The 20178-nt window shown below is 44.7% G+C and overlaps 1 protein-coding gene across 2 annotated transcripts in view; it reads left to right on the top strand.

The window, feature by feature from the left end:
• LOC135399297 (transient receptor potential cation channel subfamily A member 1-like) overlaps positions 1 to 20178 on the top strand; it is a 187879-nt gene that overhangs the window by 34911 nt on the left and 132790 nt on the right. The window lies entirely within an intron of this gene.

The raw sequence follows: 20178 nt of genomic DNA, 5'->3' as shown, positions 1-20178 counted from the left end.
TATGCTTGGACAGTACAAGTGCTAAAACAATTTTTTTGAGAGTTACATTTATTTGGCCATTTTTAGAAGGTAGCTATAAAGTGACTAGGCTACTTTAATGTGGTAACTTTTGCTGTAATTAGTTACATATAAAAAAGAGTAACTAACTCAGTTACTATGTGTTACCCTTATAGATACTAACTCGGTTACCCTTCTCCCCTTTCGTCTTTTCTGACCATGCAACTTCCATAATATGTTTCTCTTGCACACCTTGGCACCAGTTTTCGTATGCGCTGACCGACACATTCTGCCTGCCTAATGCATAGTTGTTTGGCTATATAATAGAACAGGCGTGATTGTCCTGCCTTCTCCTATGATTATTTGCTCTTATACTCTCACTGTCGTACCCTTCGTCTTTAGCAATGCACAATGCTTATGACGCCTTATTATTGCGCTTCCTCAACCACAATATGTGGCCACTGTTGCTAAGGCGCAGCAAACAATACCCCCCCCCCCCCCTGCTATCGAACCGGAAAGGCGCCTGTTCACATATTTATTGCTGGCTAAGAGAAGCTACGCATTAGTAACTCCTGGAACAACATTGATATAGGACATATTCGCGTTAAGCGAGAAAACCGTTTCTCGGAATCGGCGCATATTTCATGTGCCTGGGCTCACAGAAGGTGCTACGTCGTTTCTGTACGGATTAGATGCTATAGTGGGCGAACGAGGCAACATGTATTCCCATTCAGCGGGAATGATAGCGAATGAGTATAAATGCCCTTATACGAGAGTAAAGTGACGAGAAGAGATCCGACGCGCGAGGCCTATATATACGGAGACAGTCGAACTGTTTCAACATATTCTATCGTTGAAAAGAAGTATACAATAATGTTGCATAACACTGAAGAGCTGTCAGCACACTTCGCCGGGAGTGTCACACGCGAGTGGCGTGTATGTATTTTTTGTGTCTGCTTCATTTTTATTATTCGCTGCTTTCCGGGTGTTCGAGGGATATTGAAAGTGGATTTAAAAGCGAGGAAGCACTACTATGACAACCGTCAGAGGGTGACAAACCGTACATGCAGTGAACTGTGCATGCATCCCTTACGGGAGCTGTCCAACTACTTCGTTCTAGGTGTGTGTCTAGTGTAACGTAACGATAAATTTTCTCCGGACAACCCCCCTGCTGTGCCCAGACTTTTCTCTCCAGGAAACAAGGCTACGCCGCTACGCGTTGTAGTTGTTGGTGCTAGAACATCATTGCTTGACCCTTTCGCCTACGCTAGCAGACACGCCGTGCAGTTCAGTATATAACTTTAGACTCTTAGGTTAGATTAGAATTTGAAAAGAAAAATATGGAGATAGTAGCTCTACAAAACGCAGGAGACGGCTATTCTAAAACACTTAGAAACACTGCTTGTTGTAGCTATTGGCCTCTTTGTGCTTTGGAAACAAATGCATACACAAAGGCGCAGTATACATCTAATTTATTTTACGCGCCAATCTCGAATGCGCCAGCCTATATAGACTGGAGTCCCTATCAGTCGTGCCTCATTGATAGTGTGGTCAGTTCAGAATAAGACAATACGGTTCATCCTTTCAGATTATACTCCCAATACTAGCCTTACTCATTTGTTACCAGTCCCGCCTTTCTCTCGGAAATCTTGCAGTTCGGTTGGATTGGGTTGGATGTGAGCGAAAAATAATATGGAAATTGTGGTTCCACAAATGGAACCGGCTACTCCAGTAACCGTCAATGGTTGCAGTTCGCATTCCGATCGGCCTTTTCTTTGTATATGCCATGGCAAAATACTTTTATATGCCATGGCAAAGGATATTATACAGGGTGTGCTTTTTTTTATGCGACACGTCCTGTAGGAGAGATAGGCGACTACTGGACGACTAATTAGCTAAATTCATTAATTAACTTATTAATTAGATGATTTCTTGGAAATGCGAGATAGCAGAATTGAAGCCAGTCATTATTCAGATCCATCGTCCTTATTAAACACCCTAAGAAACGAACCTACCTTGAGATATAAATTCCCGAATTTCGCTATGCGAATGAGTCGACACAACCAGAGCTACGGATTTCTTTAAAGCAGAGAGGACACGACCTTGGCCTTTATCTGGCCAACAGATTAGCGCCTACCCCAATCGCTCCAAAGCTCCAAAAGCTCCAACAGCTTGATCGCTCCAAAGTACATGACCCTCTCACGTGGAATGCTTGTCACTCTTTGTTTGTTTGTTTGTAAGAAAAAAAAAAACAGCGTGCTTGTCACTCTTTCTCCGCTCGAGTAGTGCGTAATTCTAGTTTCGGCTCACTTGCATAGTAAAATTTATATCTGAAAGTACGTTCGCTTCTCAGGTTGTTTGACGATAGATTAATGTCTGACTTCAATTCTGCTATCTCGAATTCCCCAGAAAACATCTAATTAATAAGTTAATAAATAAATATTAGTTAACGAGTCGTCCAGTAGTTGCACAGGCTCTCCTACAGGATGTCTGCATGGCCGTATAACCCACCCGCGAAAGTGAAACCATATGCAACTCTAATCGTTTTTTTTTAATAAAAAATCTGTGTCCAATTATATATATTTATATGGATATAAAAAGAAACACCCTGTGTGTTGCGAGACACCAACCTTCTTATCTCGTTAGGATGATTTTTGCAAGAATGACCCTTATATTTGCCCATACTAACCTCTGTGTGTTGTCCCCAAACTCTTCTTGTATTGGTTGGAACTTATGCGGTTGGAACACCCTCATGTACAAGAAATAGCGTATTCGACCACCTATTACGGGATGCTCTTGTAATGCTACTGTGGGTTAACACGTTAAACTTAGTTCTAGCTGATAAGCTACTCCCTCATTAGCTCACTCCCTCATGTAATACCCCATTGTGGTAATTTGAGGTATATACATAATAAATAAAACAAGGATGTCTTGCTCATGTAATGTGGGAACCTAGCGAACACATTTGAGGTAATAACATGAAATGAAAAGCAAATAAATTTACCCACACTTCAGATCTCTCGAGTTGTTCCTTCTGGCCCACCTGAAGGGATAGTAGGACTTGCTTTGCCTGTCCGAGTTCCTGGGCAGATGATCAACATGATTTGATCAACACATCCATGCTTTCATCTCGTGCACTTTATTGCGGTGCCCTGTATGTCTTGTAGCCTCTAGACATTTGCCAGCTGGTCCTCTTGTGTACTCTGTTGGCGTCTTTACCTTGTTTTATTGTAGCGTGATTGAAAGGAGAGTGATTTTGTTTGTGTTGTCCCTCTGCTTTTGTAGTTATTGCTACGTGCTGTGTATTTTGATATTGACAAACTGTGTAGCTTGTTTGTTGTTGGTAAGTTTGCTTGCTCGTTACCTTTGTTTTATTAGCGATTCGACTGACAGTTAGTTTATTCGTCTGTTTGACTTCTTTATTTGTTTGGTCCCTTCATTAGAGTTCTTAGGTTGCTGTTCCGTTCTTATACCTTTACGTTAAGTAGCTGAACGTCACAGTAAACACAGGAAACTTTTTACTGTCTCGTAGCACGAATTGAAATTATGTAAAGGAACGCGCCCGCGCAGTACGTTACAACAGCAAGAGTTAAAAACAAAGGACTGAAACCGGACCTGAACCGAAAACCGCTTGGAACCGATTTTTTTTCTGGAACCGTAACTGTAGCGTAACCCGAAGTTCATACCATCAAAACCCAAACCGTAAACGTAATCTAAAAAGGTAATTTTGATTGATTGATTGATTGATTGATTGATTGATTGATTGATTGATTGATTGATTGGTAAATCCATCAATCAATCAATCAAAAAATGATTTTATTTCTCGTTCTTCCTCTCATTTCTCACGGAGCCCATCCGTTTTAGCGAAAGTCAGTTTAGAGAATGGCGTTTTACGCGAAGTGACGTACGCTTCGCGATGGCTTCGATTTCGTTTTTGTTTCTCTCCTCTGTTGAGATACGCGAAAACGTATACCTGTTTATGGGATTTATAAACGTCCTATACGCCGAGCCTGTGAGGAAGCTGGTAAAGTCTTCTTTCCGTAACGGGTGGCAATCATAACGCTGAACTGTGAGAAGGCCGAAAACTCGAAAGGTTTTGTTTTTTTTTTAATTTTTTTTATCACATCACATCACATCATATCAAAAGGTCGAAAAGTCAGAAGCCCGAACTATGGAAAGGTTGAAAAATAAGGAGCCTCAAGAGATGAAAACTGTTATTCCAAGCGCGATATAAATTAGTTCTACATATTAGGTATCACGACACTTCCTGTGAACTAATATTGGAAATTCATGATTTCACCTCAACTAACGTTACATTTCTGTATTTATGCTTCGCATAACCGTTGAGCTGTATATTCATATAGCAACTGCAGAAAATGAGAGTATAGCGTGTCGGGATATAGCACTTCACAGGACTGATCACGGCAATGAAGTTTTGTTGTTGAACTCTCTACCACTTATCAGGCTAAACGTTTATCGTACACGTTGGACATGATGGTGGAGATGATGGAAAGTAACTGTTCTGAGGCTGAAAACACACAAGAAGACAAGACAACACTGGCTTCAACGGTGAGTATGCATACATAGGTTTCGGCGACTCAAACTTTTCGACGACTATCATTTCATTCGGAAGGAGAAGATTGCTCACCGCCGTCCATGCAAAAAAAAAAAAAAAAAAAAAGAAGAAGAAGGGACACGAAAGAACTGTGTAGGCTAAGGTTGGGGTAAAGGCAGCAGTGAGGATTCCATCTTGCTGATTTTTTTTTTGGTAGAAACGTGCTTATTAGCCGTTTAGCCAATAGCAGAGGCCCTGTGCTTTCTACTTTTTTTATTCGCTTTCACTTGCTCCATTAGTTTCCAATTACTGTTCTGAGCTCGGCTTTGTGGAACTACTTTATGTAGTATATAGTTGGAACCTTACAAATCAAATTCTTTTGATTTCTTGAGGCTTATAATCAGTATCGTAGCCAGCAAAATATTTCGGGAGGGGTTCCATGGGAACTTTATATGAAAGAGTTTCACCCTCGCTTGCTCTCTCCCAACTGCACTACCAAAGGTACGATTTATGGGGTGGGAGCGGGACGGGCGGCTGAACCCCCCCCCCCCCCCCCTCCTCCCAGCTTCTGATTGTTAATTTCGGTAGTTCCGCCTTCTGACTCTTCGGTCTTCTGGTCGTTCGGTGTTTTGAGTTCGGCCTTCTGATAGCTCGGCTCGTGGTACGTTGTATCCTTTTATTATCCTACGGGGAGTTGTTTGCAGAGTGCGATGGCATACACACACTGTACACATCAGGGTAATTCATTTTCGATATAGAGCGGGCTCTATATCGATGCGCTACACTTTTCCGCGCGCGACCAGTGTATTTGTGTTCCCGTCTTAGGGGGCCTACAATATGAGAACAAACTTAAGCTTCCAGAAGGAAGCCTTAATTAGAAAAGCGCGCCGCACAAGAGGAACTCAAAAACAAAACTCAGTAAATTTTGGATTTTTTCCCCTCGCTCTGTCTGAGAGGTTTAGTATCACAATACGTGTCTATTTTCATTAACTAGTTGGGCTAATTAGATAACTCTAATTGACGTTTGCGCCCGGAGGCTTAACTAATTTCAGAAGGCCCCTAGATGAAATACAAACACATTTGTCACGTGCGGTAAGGAGTAATGCGTCTATTTTTAAAAGTATGTATCGATTCAAAGTAGCCACCCTGTACATAAAGGAACAACGAACAAACAACAAAGGAACCATATTGGTTTGAAGCTGACCAATAGTTTCTGGTATTCTTCAAAGTATTCTGTACGTTGCACCAGGTATATCTATAAGGTTCAATATCTTGTCATTTTATAATAACTTCCGTTTTACTGTGATTAAGCGACACTATTATGGTTCAGAATACAAAAATGTAGTGGTGTGTAAAAGACCACCAAGATGTTCTTTACCATTTCATATAGAACCCCGAATATACACCAAATATGGTAAATATCAAAGAAAATTCTATGTACCCTACATATTTAATACTATCCCAAAGGGCTTAATAACTTCCAGTTCCAGACGAGTTTTCGAACATATTAAACAATTCCTTCTGAAAGTCTAATACGACAGTTTCAAACAATTTATGTCATATGTTCTATTTCGTAGCAAGTAATAAGTTTCTCTTTATACAAGTTTGTCACGCGTGGGGTGTTTCTGCAGTTTGTGGCAGGTTTGTTTGTTTGTGTACACGTTTATTGAGACAAGTTCCTATTTTCTTCTAGCTGACTTGTGTGACCAACAAGCCCTTAGGTCTTAGGCTACACATGTTCAATATCTGTAAGAACGTTGAGGAATAAATATGAATGAATATGAATATGAGGGACAGATCACGTGGAAGCATAGCACCGTGACATTTTCCGCTTCATAGAGACCCTGAGAAAAGAGAAGCGAGAAACAGAAATTTTGACTGAGTCTGGTTGTGATGCGTGGAAGTGCGCGAATCAGAGACTACCCACGAGCAAAAGAGAAGAGGCTCTACGTCGTCTATCCAGCATATGAAAGAAATATGTACGAGAGAGTGTCTGCGCGCCGTTGCGCATAATTTGAAATACTTTTGTACCAAGCTTGTCGCAAGCTGGTTACATTCTGACGCAAAGAAGGCACGCATTATCTACGAAATATCGGTACCCTTCTACCGTTGATAATACAATTAAATATCGGACACATAAAAGACAAGCCCACTTACTCACAACATTTATACTATTGTCGCACACTGACTGCTAATTTGGCAAATTATCGAACTGAGCATATAAATGGCTATACATATATAGCTACTAAACCACTGAAAAACAAAGATAACAATATTTTAAATATGTATATAAGGGATCGTGTTCCTAAATTAAAATTACTCATTGCGTGTCTATAGACGGACGCACAAACTGGCTGGGAGCTGGCAAAGTCGAACACATTAGTCTGTCTACATCCTTCGTACAGCATGCCACAAGAAACGTTATTTTTTTACGGGACTCCTAATGCGAAGTCTGTCTTGACATTCAAGGCTTCTCTGTTTGTTAGATGTTTCGTATGAAAAAGATTTTTTACTTATTATGATAATGTATTAACGCATTTATGAAAAAAAAAATACAATGCTACGTGTTTCTTGTTCCCATATATTGTTGTAAATTCTAAAGTTTTAATGGAGGTAATACGTTTCGTCGGTCTCGGTAATTATCTGCGTAAGAGTCTTCAGGGTCACCTAGTACGATTGCCAAGATAAGTGGTCGATGGTAATTACGCGAAGCTGAATTCTCTAGAGATGAACGAAAAGAAAAAAAAACGAAATTGTAATCAGTGTTGTGGTTGTTTTTCAGTCGTGATTATCATGTGCTTTAAAGTTGATCGATGATTTAACGAAAGTGGTTCATCATGCCCTCTCTTTAATACCCAGTGCAGCTGTTCGCGAAGTGCTCTTGATTTAGATTATAAAATTTCAGGATATTTATTAGGATGTCAACACTAGTTATGAACGACGACATGGGTTTCAATGCCATCTGTGCTGATTAATTATTTGACGACCATGTTCATTGTAGTTGTATTTCACAACTACGTATCATATCAACATCGAGGACACAGATGTCGAAGTCCTTCGAGGTAATATGGTACGGGGGGGGGGGGGGGCGGTCACGAACCAGCCCTGTTTGTGCGTCGGAAATATGTAGGGGCCTTTGATACGCCGTTCTCCTTTTTTGTTCCGTGCTAGCATCACGAAACAACTGAGGCTATGGCGATGTACAGAGGTGGACATATCGAAGGAGGGCAACTGGTAGGATCTAGGCTTCCTTGGCCGAGTTCAAGAGAACCGTACCGGCATCTGCATAGGAAGTTTCTCGGAGAAATCGAGGAAAACTTCAGACAACACAGCTGGTAGTATAGGAATCGAACCCACCACCTCCTAGTCCTTAGTGACCTCGAAGCTTCCGCCAAAGAGCGAGTGTTCAGTCCATCTGCGTCGTTGGCCCTTATCCTTCCTTCTCACCGATGTTCTTTCTACCTCGTCAAACCGAGCTAAAATGTACAGTGGTTGCCGTTAAGCGCTCCATCAGGCTCATAGTATTTCTTTTTCTCTTTCCTTTTGTGGCTGTAGACCCAGATGCGGTTTTGTGCGGTCATGGTTCTGGAATGTACCTTCCGCATGGTTGTCGTGTTCGGCTGATATCAGCTGATGAACGATCGCTCCTGGCAACTGTGTGCTATTGCGCAATGCAGTGTAACAAGCGCTCCTTTACAAGCGCTTGTCGCGCAAAAACTCTGTAATGGAAACTATATGCTCCTGTGTACTCAGATGTAATGTCAATTAAACAGTCGGAAAAAACAACAGAAGGTAGCACAGTAACATTACTTGGACGCAAGCAAGTACAACACACATGGTAGCTATGTATAGCATATTCCACCATGCCATTATTGATGATCCACAAAGTAGAGTATCGTGCTAGTGAGATCTGACTGCCACATTGTTCTAGGAAAAAATGCAACCCTACTCACTTATTTCGAAAGAAAGGAATGACTCATATCTCTCCTTTCTGGAGCCTTATTACCGAAAGTCTCAGACAGGATTTGCTTGCGCTTACGAAAAGCGCAAAAGGAAGCAAGAGGAACAAGCGCGGGGAAAACAGGATGCAAAACGGAGAGAGCAACACAACACAGGTGCTCTGTTCTTCTCTCCGTCTTGTGTCCTTCTCGCCCTTGTTTATTGCTCTGAAAGGCATGCTTGCCAACTATAGTCCAACAATCCATGCGTGTCACGTGAAAAGATAAAGTTCCAGCAATGTCATCCTGGGCACTGCTTCAACATTCTGCGTTAGAGGAACAGTTGACATACTGTCCAGGTTGGCGGGCGTTATGGTAACACTTGCACCAACCCCGGACTAGTTTAAACGTTCCTTCTGATACATTGAAATGTTCGCACCCTCTTTTATGATTTATCGTGACCTCGTTATAGAAAGCGTGCTAGCGCGTTCGAGGTCATGGATGCCGTAACGGACGCCATATATACGCACTTCCATAAAGCTTAAATTGAGTGGAAACTTAGGTGCGTCGAGCTACAGCCTTTTTCGATGCCACTACAGGGTACGCAGGCTGGACTGCGCACTAAATCCGTGTACTAATAGTTTTAAACACATTCAGAACCATGCGCTAAAACTCTGGAGCATTTAACTAATTCCATTCTTATCTGTATGTGAATTACGTGTGACAGGCACATAGGATGAAATTTTCGGCTCTCCTGTCTCACAACTAAGCCAGTGACGACATATTGCCAGCGATATAGCGCCAGCGGTAAAGAGAGAATAGAGATGGGAAATTTGCTCGCACTTTGTGACCAGAAGCCTGCAGTGGAAAGCTAATTTATGAAGTAGCAGGCCGCCAGTTGGTACATACTTCGTGGTTTGCGGTTCGCATCCTGTTCGTTCCTTTTTATCATCGTTCCATTCGCTGCTTGTACCACGAAGTGGAAAGCTAAATTTGTTCATTGCTTCCTTCGTTAACTACGAGAATTAATCACCAACACGCACCACACACACACACACACACACATACATTGGATGATGATGAGGTGGGCGATTCACCGCCACTGAGCCTGTAAACTGCCCTATTGCGCATTGGGAACGGATGAGGGGATGATGATGGGGCAGAGAGCCGTCACCAGACCGGTGGAGCACAAGCACTCCGCAAGAAGACGAAGGCCTTGCATCTGATGGGCAGCGTTCGACCACGGTCCGAGGATCTTCGCGAGGTTGAACGGCCGCTTGTCAATACGTTGCATACAAACTTCCATCAGTGCATGCTCGTGGTGATATTGCCCACAAGCCAGGATGACGTGGTAGAGGTCGCCGTGCACTCCACAAGTGGGGCAGAGGGAAGACGAGGTGAAGCCGAGACGGTGTTGAAAGCCAGGTGGGACATTCCAGCCAAAACCAGCCAGAGGTGTAGCTCGACCCGCTTAGATTTTGCTGAAAAAAATTGTGTGCATTCCTTTAGGGATGTGTATGTAGGATATAAACTTTTTTTTAAATTTTGTTTTCTTGAGCATTGGGGGCGCCTCGAACTTGGCCCAAACATGAAAAAGTGTTGTCCGTTCCACGCGTCCTTCTGACACCTACAGATGACATTTCTGCGCTTTCTTTGCCTGGTGTTCGAGGAGAAGGGTCGATCTACCTTCCCGAAGTGCATATGGAACGAGAACGAATCTGGTGACGTGGTGAGAGTTTAAGAACGGGGCGCGTTTTGGGCCAAGTTTACGATTAATTTTCAGCAGGTTAGCATTCTCGCATGATCCTGAGATTATTTATGCTCATAGGCTACTGTACGGAGATTAGCTTCACGTAAAGATATGACGCTGATCAATATTCATTGTTTATCTAAGCGACCGTGAATATCCACAATTCGCAAACAATGACACTTTTCAGATAATTTTCACATACCTGAGGTAGTCTAGGAAGTGAAACAAATCATGCCACTTGTAGAACAAATCGTCTCCTGTAACATATTCAAAATCTACAGGTGTATTTTTCATTAAACGAGAAAAAAGATTTTTTTCCCTCCCCATACTCCGCTGTAGTTCATTCGATAGTTGAGGTCGTCTAGGAAGTAAAAAGTGATAACTTTGTGACCCTCTTTTGTGAAAAGAGACCCCCTCCTTTACCATTTTGAAAACCTACAGCTATGTATTTGTTCTTACGCGAGAAAAAAAGATTCGACAGCGTACTTGCATCCACCTGTAAAGTACCATTATCACCACTCCTGTCCTCCCAGCGCGCCAGTTTGCTCTTGACCATTTGAACTCGGTCCACGGTCAGCGTAAAGCAATGTTCACGGGTGGCTCGGTTGTGTACGGCGCGTCGTCTGCAGCTTTCTACATGCCTCACAGCGACACTGCGCAGGCTGAAGCGGAACTGACAGTCATCTATGAAGCGTTCAACGTCATATCCGGTTCACAGGCCGACTCGTGGTCCATCTTCACGGACAGCAAGTCAGCATTGGAGACCTTGGCGTCGTACCGGTGCACTGCTGCGATCTCCGCACGCTTCTAATCGCCAGATACAACGAGCTCCTGGCTTCCGTTCACAGCGTACGGCTCCAGTGGGTACCCAGTCACGTCGGGCTGCCCGGAAATACCCGTGCCGACATTGCTGCGAAACGTGCCCATACCACGGCTGCCTTGAGTCTCAGCATCCCGCTTTCAATGTCAGCCTGCCTGCTCCAAATACGTCGCTTGCGGTCTCGCTGTGTCCAAGATTTCATAGAACGTGCCGTTTCGCCCAATACATTTCTGCACTCCATCGACCCAAAAACGCAATACGTCCCTCCCCCAAACATCACGAGGAGGGAGGCGTCTGTTATCCACCGTCTGCGGTTAAGCGTGGGTCGAACGCCAACACGGCTCTTCCAACTCAGCACGCTTGACACCCCTACATGTGCAGCCTGCTCTACCGAGGGCAAGACTTCCCACCTGCTCCTCCACTGTCGCCTGTTCGCCGCTCCCCGTGCCACTCTGATGGAGCGGCTAGCTGCCCTAGGGCTGAGGGAGGTCTCGCTGGCAACGCTACTGGGCCCTCTGCAACGCCCCATTCAGTGGCGCGTCGGAAGGGAACTCGTACGCTTCCTTACTGACACAGGGCTCGCGCTGAGCCTGTGACTGCGCCTCTTTTCTTTCGCTCTTTTCGTTTTTTCTTTCTTTTTCTTCTTTTTATTTTTCCTTTTTTGTAAGCGGGAATAGCAAATCGGCTTCTGGAGCCAGGCTGACCTTTCCCCTCTTTTTTTTTTTCAATAAACCTATATTCCGTCCCCCCTCCCCCATTATCACCCTTCGGACGAATTTCTCATTCTGCTGTACTGCCTAGTTCTACCAACTTAACACTCACAGTCGCTGCTTCGTAACAGATTCGTCGTCATTTATGATTGTTTTCACATACCTGAAGTCGTCTGGGAAGTGAAAAATAAAATCACACCTTTTCAAGAACAGACCATCTCCTATAACATTAAAAATCTTCCGGCGTATTTATTCTTAAATGGGAAAAAACTTCGTCGACGGATTTGCATCCGCTCTGTGAGGTACCATCATCATCATTGCTGTGCATCTGTTTGCTGTGGATCTTACTGCGCCAGCTGACCATAGCTATTGACTCACAGCACATCAAAACGCGACGTAACAGTTTTGGGAAACCATTTGTTATGGTCTCGCGCGCACATTTCTCACAACAGAAAGAAAAAAAAAGGGGGGAAATAGCTGTACGCCCACTTTCTTTGTTTCACTGGAAGTAGACGTTTTTGCTGCATATACCTGAACAGGAGATATAGGCTCAAAGTAACAGTACCTCCTGGTGCCTGGTGACTGGTGATGGAGAAGCCTCATTGTGCTCCACGTTCAGCGATTTCTTCTCCAACCGTACGGCCTCGGCGGTGAGTCACAACGCATGCTCCCTCTTTCAGCTTTTTTTCACCCAGAGGAACAGCTGTGCAGGTGTGCAGGAACAACCGCAATTGTAATTTCTCTTTTTCTATTGCGACGTGCCATCAGGGAAGTAGATCATTTCTCGGACATTGTTCAATAAACAAGTGGCGAATAGTGTGTACCATAACATTGTCATGAACCATGAGTCAGACGACGAAGCTGCTACGAAGAGGCGGCTAGAACTACTCGCGAAGTACTCGCGGTAGAACTAACAGTAGAAGGCGAATTTCCTTCAAAGGGTGATAACGATACTTTACAGATGGGATATGAATGCGCTGACAACTTTTTTTTTTTCGCTTAAGAAGAAATACACATGTAGACTTTCAAAATGTTATGAGAGAGGGTGTTTTCCACAAAAACACATTTACTTTACTTCTTAGAAGACCTCAACTAACGAATGAGCTGCAGCGGAGTATGGTGAGGAAAAAAAATCTTTTTTTTTCTCGTTTAAGCAAAAATACCCCTGTAGATTTTCAATATGTTACAGGAGACGACTTGTTCTACAAATCGAACAATTTGTTTCACTTCCTAGACGACTTGAGGTATGTGAAAATATTATCTGAAAAGTGTCATTTTTTACGGATGATCGATATTCTTGTTTGCTTAGTCAAGAAATGAACACAGTCAGCTTCAAATTTTTATGTGAAGCGAATCTCGATAGAGTACGAGAGGATAGAGAAGTAGCAAGCGAGCTGGTGGTATAGATTCATAACTTAAAAACCCGAGAGTAGGGGACAAAAAAACGACAACACAGACAAGGACCAGGCAGACCTTGTCTGTGTTGTCGTTTTTTTTTTTGTTTTTTGTTTTGTCCCCTAGTCTCGGGTTTTTAAGTTATGGCTCCATAGAGTAGTTTATGAGCGTAAATAATCTCGGGCTCCTGAGAAAATGGTAAATTGCCAAAAATTTGTCGTAAACTTGGCTCAAAACGCGCTCCGTTCTTGAGCTGTTACGACGTCACCGGATTTATTCTCGTTCAATATGCTATTTGGGAAGCTAGATGGACCCTTCCTCTCTAGCACCAGACAAAGAAAGCGCAGAAATGTCGTCTGTATGTGTCAGAAGGACGCCCGGAACGGACAACACTTTTTCATGTTTGGCCCAAGTTCGAGGCGCCCCCAATGCACAAGAAAGCAAAATCTCGAGAAAGAAGTATCCTATACATAGACACCCATAAGGGAATGCACATAATTTTTTTCAGAGAAATCTAAGTGGGTCGAGCTATACCTCTGGCTGGTTTCGGCTGGAATGGCCCCGGTGTACAGGCCACGTTGAGCCTCATGCGGTGGAAGAATGCAGTAAAGGGGTGCGGTAGTCGCGGAGGAAGTACGACAGAAAGCGTGAGGTCTACATCCGAGAGAAGGGAGTGAGCTGTGTGGTGTTGCCACTGAGCCTGCATCTTGGGGCCGGTGGGTGTCGAAAGGAGGTGTCTTCGGTCGCCCGAAGACATCATTATCGGGGGAAAAGCTGCGTGCTGATGGGCGCTCAAGGCGGCTCTGTCTGCTTCTTCGTTGCCGCTGATGCCGACAGGTCCGGGGATCCACTGCAATGCGGCAGTGTGCCCTGCAATGGCTGTCTTCTTATAAAGTTGCAGGATGTCAAACACAACAGGACCGAGGGGCCCACGTATCCCCAGGTCGGCCACACACTGTAGTGCGGGGCTTGAGTCTGTAAAGACGACCCAGGACTGAGCTGGGCTAGCTGATATTTTTTGCATACCAAAGAGAATGGCGTAGAGCTCGGCACACGTAAAGGATGTTCTGTGAGAAAGATGGTGACCACAGGAGACTGACTGAGATGGAATGACAAATGCCGAGGACGAGCCATCCCGAGTAGACCCGTCAGTGAAAACCGACGTTCACGCCGTGTACCTGTCATTCATCATGCCCAGGGTAAACTGCTTGGCGACACACGGTTCTGCATCCCTTTTCCTTCCATGCAGGCCAGGAACAGGGAACCACCAGGGAACATCAACCACCGAAAAGAGGAGGAATAGTAAAATTCAATTCCAGAAGGCGTTTCAGATATGGCTAAAAGATACTTCAAAGTTCATAGAACCTAAAATAAACGCTTGCTACCGCTGTGTGTAAAGAGACAGGTCAAAAGAGCAGGACTCACTCACCCACCCACCCACGCAACCACCCACCCAGACTTGTACGTATCTTGAGTACGTACTTAACAACAACAACAACAACAACAATAAATGAAGTGATGATGACATGGGATGTTTCCCCGTGGTAGCCACAGGACCCTACCCCACTTCACAGTGGTTAATATGAGAGTATGAATTATGATGAAAGTGAAGCGACGACAGACTGTCGGAGTTCTGTTTAGAGCTCTTCGAGGAGTCCAGTGTCTTGCATGAAAGCAAAAAGGGAGCGAAGAGCCCGGCACTGATGCGCAGGGGAGCTCCATGGGCCAAGTACTTTGGACAAGCTGAATGGTCTATGGTCAAGGAGTTCAGGTTGGCGTCGAAGCACCCGGCGTTCACATGTGTACCGGTCACAGTCCTCGATGATATGGAGGATCGTAGCTGGGGTGTGGCAAGCTAGGCACAGCGCCGTGTTACTGTAACCCAGCTTAACACGGAACAAAGGGGTGAAGGCGACGTTGAGTCGTTGACGCCGCAGGAGTGTCGTAAAGCTGCGAGGGAAGCCACCTGGCATCCTAAATGATAATGACGGGTCCAATGCATGGAGGAGCGACCATTGAGTGGTGTCATGGAGCCATTGCTGGCGGGCCAAGGGTGACACCAACGCAGACAAGTAGAAGCGCCGTTGGAGAGGATAATGGGCACGGCTTTGAAGATACGGTGGGCCGCAGCAGCCGCCAAATCTGCCTCTTCGTTGCCCTGAATGCCAGTGTGGCCGGGGACCGACTGTAGGGTCACCCGGTGTCCCAGTTCGCCGAGAACCTTGAGCGCCGTCAGGATACTAACTACCACAGGGGCAAACGAGCCGCGGATGCCAATGCTTCCTACACATTTACATACAGCACGTACAGTATTTTCAATACTTTTTCGGATATTTTGGTACTCTACTCAATACATTTTGCGACAAGTATTTTTAAAGTATTTCAACTACTTTTTTCAGTATTTGCTACTCAGTGCTCAAATGACTTTCCTTCCTCGTCAAGCCGTATCCGGCACACTTCCCCGCCGTGTCCAGATTTTCAGTTCACTAGAATCTTCCGCCTTTTTTTTTTTCTTTTTTTTAGGGAGGGGGGGGAATTCGCGCATCTGGCATTTGTCCTCCTGTACAACAGACTAGTCCCACGGTTGGCCTGGCTTGTAAATAGACTGACCCCTTCGTCAGAAAACGGTTCCTACTCATATTGCAAGGTGAGTCCCAGGGTACAAGAGAATCCCGGCACATATTTCCTTGGTCACCAAGCTTCGACCTGGGATTGAGGTAAAATTTCTTTATTCGGTTCTCTTATTAGATTTAACTTAATTTCCGCAGAATACGAGTACCGTCAGTGAACATTACGCGCTCCCAGGAATTTTTGGGGATAAAAACTCACAAAACCTGATAGTTTCGGATTCTCTAAGAGTAGGTGATGTCACCAAGAGCTCTGCCGTCTCGCATCCTAGAACACAGCGAATATTTCCGCTCTCCGCCCCACGTTGGAAGACTGCCGGCAGTTGGGGTGAGGAGGCGGCGATCAACCTTCGAGGTGCAATGTTGCAGGGCACGTGAAAGGGGCGTGACAGATTGGACATTTCATGACGCCATACCTCTCAAAACTAGAAATTAATTTTATGATAATTCCGCGTCACATGTAGAGAAACAATATTCTTAGGAGAATGCGCGCTGTGTCAGACATGTAGAATTCGATTACATTTATAACGTAAGATTCTGAAGACAGGATTGGTTGATTGATTGATTGTGAAATAAAAAAAATGTGGAGATCTGAGTCCTGACAAAGCCTGGACAGGCAATACCCCAGAACAGGCAAATGGAAAAGGAAGTACTAAAAAAGAAGAAATTACGATATTTACTCTGATATTTCTTTTACAAATCAATCCATCAGGGTCAGTTAGCGTTCTCCTCGCTGATCAGCATAGAATTATATTTTGTACATCGTTGTATTTACCTCACTGAACAGTTGCATTGTATGTGCATATATGTAATAATAATTGTGGAACCTTAGCTTTTTTCTGTATGCGTCTCTCTCTCTCTCTTCACTCTTTTTGCCAGTTGAATCGACAACTTTCTCCTGCCAATAGAACAGCCCATTACAGTTCTATGTGCGTGTGCGAAGATTCCCCAGTCACAATAAAACGGATTTTATTGAGTGCCATTCGTATTTCCAACCTTTCAGTTCATTATTTATCCATGGCGTTGAGACGAAATAGATTTCGCCGGGATATAGCCCTTTAAAAAAAGGAAAGTTGTTGGTGACGGGTTTCGCATGGGATTCACGAGCCAGTTCGCAGATATTAGGCCGCAATGAAGAGTTTCATTAAAATAGCTTGATCATTCGTCAGGCGAACTGAGAGCGACGACAAGCCATAGCAAGAGAACCGTAACGATATCAATCGCCTATATGGCTGCCCCGTGTTGCAGAAATGGTAATTTCGTGCCGGTGGGTTTCCAGCGTTTATTTCCATAACCCGCTGTTCTGGGTTGCGCGGATCGTTCGACAGTTTTCATTACATGTAGACCCAAGCTCTGTATAACGATGGCTGCAGTGACGCGCGGGTAAATAGCAATATCGACGAAACGGAGTGGGAGTGAGGCAGTTCAGTGTACACGTGAGGCTTTTGCGGGGACGATTAATAAACTCGAAAGGAACGATAGCACGTGCCCATGATGTCACATTGATATGACAGAGCGGATTTAAAACTGGGGGAGAGGGAAAGGGAGGATATGGAAAGGAACGCAAGTTGTTTATCTGTCAGTGGCGAAATGTGTTGGCAGCCGTATTGTAAACCTCATGGCGAATTCGGGTGATCATTTCGTGGCAACTTTTTTTGCCAGATCCCGAGCAGTGATGTTCGCTTGGTCAAAGCGAAGCAACCTCGCATGTTCGCGTGGCGCTTTCCGAGCGCAAGAAATTTGCCAGCTAGCACTTTTTTCGCGCGGTCTCGAAAGGATCGAGTAGCGGGTTCCCCAACTATATCCGGTGTTCAACACATCCGCAACTGCAACGGTGGCATGTCGAAGTTCACGTGCTTTAGCAGACGACGGAACCCGAAGACGGGCAACCGCGATGCCCCTAGCGTGATCAAAGTGACAAAAAGCGCTAGACTCCTGGTACTCATGTTGGGGTGGCGGCGGTTACGTGATGCAGCTCAGGCACCGACCTAGCAATTTCCGACCGCTAGGCCGTGCGGCTCCCCACATCTCTTTCTTTCAAACAACTAACCAACCAGGAACAGACAGCGTGAGGCAACGCAGCCTTCACGTCTGGTTCTTTCTGTCCTTGTCTCTCTGCTGCGTAAAACTTTAGGCATGACTTACCAACTACCCCGTTTTTCTACCATAGCCTATGATGCTGATTACGAAGTCTGGGCGCTCTAAAAACATGTGGCTATGCGACGACTTGCAACAGCGTTTACTTTACTTTAGAAAACAGCGTTTATTTTATTTAGTTTATGAAAAGAAGGTGCCTCAAGGATTCTATACGCGAAATTTCAATCCTGTTTACGAAAGCTGTGCATTTCTGTCAATGTTTGAAGATCTGCTGTGCCTCCACAAGTTTCGATGACGCAACGAGCGAGTGACGTACTCATAAGCCCGCAGATTTCAATGATGCTATGTTCTGGAGAGGGAACTCGTCTCTTAGCAACAACGCCGGCGTCCGGGGAGGGTCACGTGGTGGAGAAGACATGTGAGGATGATCGAAAGAGGGGAAAATGGGAGAGATGTGTTCTCCCTCCTTTGTGTTTTCTCCAAGGTCGGAGCGGTCGGATGGTACGTGGGCTCCGCTAACGGAGTGCAAAAAGTGAGCCCCCGGGAAGACGCGAAGGGCAACAACGTTGCCAGATGAGAGCCGGGCGCCCTGTCGTAGCATAACATGACGTCACAGTTCTCAAAAATAAAAATTAAATTTCTCTAGCTTTCGTGTCACGTAGAGCCAAAATATTTTGCATGAATGTAAAGTGAGGCAGGAAGATCTGGAAAACTGCAGTAAGCTTGTCGAATTTGTTGATTGCAATCGATTCCCCGACTCTTACTGTAGGGAATGACATCTATTTGGCCCAGATATCGCAGGCGGGCGTGCCGAGAGGAGCGATTTTGTTGCATCTCCCATAGGCTCTCATGTACTGAAAAGATGACAAACTTTAATTCTCCAAACATCAATGGATCGCGTCAGGCTTTCACAAATATGTCATTCCCTAGATAAACTCAAGGGGAACACAGCTGTACCTGTTTCGTGTAGAAATTTAGCGAGGTTTACGAGAACCCTGCGAACAAAAATAGGTGTCGTGTGCCCCCCGAATTGTTTAGTATGCAGAGCCCTAAAGGATACACGGAGCACGTGCTGGTCACGTACCGTCGCTTCGACTCTAGTCGCCAAACGTTGAAGGATAGCAGCGTTGAGAAGGTACTGGGGACTGGAGAGTTGGCCAAAACGAGAGTTGGGGATACCAAGTAAGGCTCAAGTAATCTTTCAAAGGGATAGTTTGCTCCCTAACGAAACTAAAAAAGAGAGAAGAAGAAGAAGACAACCTGCTGAACGCGTCCAATAGACGATGAACAACTCCCCGTCAATCCCTTTCGTTCGAATTCGATGTATTTTTCAGAGTTTTCAGTATTTTTCTGTGGGCAACGGCAACGCGGGTGGACGCCGAGGGAGGAGCATATTATGGGAGGGGCGGTCGGCTCGCGCGACGTTTCATGACGTTGCTTCATGGCTGGCGATAGGAAGCCGCATATCGATGCCAGGGAAATGGCAACGCCCTCTTGCTGTCGCACTGCGCGCGCGCGTCCTTCTCCGCTTACTTGCGTGGATCTCGTTGGTTTCAGATGCCTACAATGAATCATACTGCTCGAGCTGCCGAAGACTAACGTACGGATCTGATAGAGTTCGAAATACACTAAATTGTGCAACAAAAATCAATGAATGGATGCTTGGAGAGCAAACTACTCTACGCTCAGTGATAACTGTTTAGTGGGCAGAGCATTAAAATGGATTAAAGCATTAAAATTTAAAATTTAAAATTAAAGCATTAAAATGCATTAAAGCAGGCAGAGCATTAAAATCCACTTATCTGTTATGCTATATACTTCATTAGTATAAGGACAAGCATTTTCCGAAACTTCATTTATTAAATCATTTACCTATACCAGAAACAATACCTAATGGTTTCGTTACAGAGCCTTGCGGAACGCCAGATAAAACTTGTTCCGTGCAAGATACAGCACCGTTGAATGTGGCATACTGAGCTCGACCATTTACGAATAACTTTTGAACGGATCGATAACCCGGGGTTCTTGAATATTCCCGTTAGGCCTCAAAAGAAGTCTTTCATGCGGAACTCGGTCCAAAGTCTTCGAGAGATCAACGAACAAAAAGTTTGACATGCAAGTTCTCATCCACATCCCATGAAGGGTCGTGTACCATTTCTGCAGGCACAGTTGTACTAGAGAAGGGCTTCCGAAATCCGTGGTGCGCACTAACAAGCAGAACGTTTTCATCCCAAACGATCATTCTAGACGTTGACACATGCTTAAAGACACAATGTGCTGAAATATTTT

Source organism: Ornithodoros turicata, chromosome 6 (assembly GCF_037126465.1).
Source record: "Ornithodoros turicata isolate Travis chromosome 6, ASM3712646v1, whole genome shotgun sequence".
In the NCBI taxonomy this organism is placed as follows: domain Eukaryota; kingdom Metazoa; phylum Arthropoda; class Arachnida; order Ixodida; family Argasidae; genus Ornithodoros; species Ornithodoros turicata.
This window is presented reverse-complemented; position numbering and strand designations above follow the sequence as displayed.